Source organism: Choristoneura fumiferana, chromosome 11, assembly GCF_025370935.1.
Source record: "Choristoneura fumiferana chromosome 11, NRCan_CFum_1, whole genome shotgun sequence".
Taxonomy (NCBI): domain Eukaryota; kingdom Metazoa; phylum Arthropoda; class Insecta; order Lepidoptera; family Tortricidae; genus Choristoneura; species Choristoneura fumiferana.
The window spans coordinates 10801723-10803369 of NC_133482.1; the positions used below are offsets into that span (position 1 = coordinate 10801723).

General features: G+C 43.0%; 1 protein-coding gene across 1 annotated transcript in view; it reads left to right on the forward strand.

Moving 5' to 3' along the window:
- The window catches only part of LOC141433000 (protein pellino-like), a 54217-nt gene that overhangs the window by 50189 nt on the left and 2381 nt on the right, over window positions 1-1647 (forward strand). The gene's annotated exons all lie outside the window — the stretch shown is intronic.

Consider the following 1647-nt stretch of genomic DNA (forward strand, 5'->3'; position numbering starts at 1 on the left):
GTTTTTTTCCCTGTGTGTCTGTCTGTCTGTCTGTGTGGTACCGTAGCGCTTAAACGGGTAGACCGATTTGAATGCGGGTTTTTTTTTTGAAAGCAGGTTTTTTAGCAATGGTTTTTAGATTATTTTTATCTTTTATTGGTTTCTGCCGTTTTTGATATATTTGAACTTTGAAGTGACAATTTCGGGGGCTTTCCAACTTTTTGTTGGTAAGGTTAATTAGACTCGATCATTTAATAGGTCAAGGTGAAGTTTTTAAAGATGTTGGACCCTTAACACCGCAAGTTTGTCAGAGCAAGCCCGAAGTGCAAGCGAATTCTCTGTTTCAGATTTCGTTCAATTGGGTAGAGTCCTCAGTAAAAATAATATACTTGTAATATTAGCCAATCAGTTTAAAAAATTATCGGACATTGTAATTATCTTTATCATCATCATCATCATCCCAGCCTATATACGTCCCACTGCAGGGCACAGGCCTCCCCTCAGAATGAGAGGGCTTGGGCAGTAGTTCCCACGCGGGCCCAGTGCGGATTGGGAACTTCACACACACCATTAAATTGCTTCGCAGGTTTGCGCAGGTTTTCTCACGATGTTTTCCTTCACCGTAAAGCTCGTGGTAAATTTCAAATGTAATTCCACACATGAATTTCGAAAAAACTCGGAGATTGCGAGCGGGGTTTGAACCCACGATCCTCTGCTTGAGAGGCCATAGGTCAAACCACCAGGTTATTTTATCTTTATACGTGTATTTTATTTTACATACGGATATGAGGGACATACGGATCTGAGACGTGGGCGCTAACGATGGACCTCATGCGGAAGCTCAAAGTCACTCAAAGGGCTAATGGAGAGGTCTATGCTTGGGGTTTCTCTGCGGGATAGAATCAGAAATGATGATATCCGCAGTGGAACTAAGGATACCGACATAGCCCGAAGAATTACGAAACTAAAGTGGCAGTGAGCGGGGCACATTGCTCGTAGGACTGATGGCCGATGGGGTAAAAAGGTTCTCGAATGGCGTCCGCGGACCGGGAGACGAGCTATCGGTAGGCCTCCAAAAAGATGGAGCGGCGGCCTGGTTAAGATCGCGGGATCGCGGTGCATGCGGAAAGCACAAGACCGGTCTGAGTCGACAACCTTGTGGGAGGCCTATATCCAGCAGTGGACGTCTTTTGGCTGACATGATGATTTTATTTTATTTTTATCTGGTATTAATTTACGAGGGAAGCATACTTCGGTCTTCGGTCAATGATAAAATGTGTATTCTATCCATAAGAAGAAAAACATTTATTCCTAACAATATGGAAAAAATAAATAAAATAAAAATTAGCATGTCGCGTAATGGTCCCCAATCAGCTACCAGTTTGCGAACGGCGCTGATCTTGCTTTGGGACCGGTCATCATAATTAGGCATTTAGTACGACATTAGGTATATTATTATTTGATTTGACATTAGTTTGCCCACTGTCTTTCGCACCACTCTACCAAAGGTAGTGTTCAGGCGACAAAAAGTTCCCCGGGCCAATTTAGCGATATTGCCCGCCCGAAGCAGGGCTGCTTTAGTTTTATTGAAAAAGTGAGATTCTTTATTCGCTTTATAGATTTCTCAACGCCGTTCGATCCTATTCAAAGTTTTAATACATTTCGGGG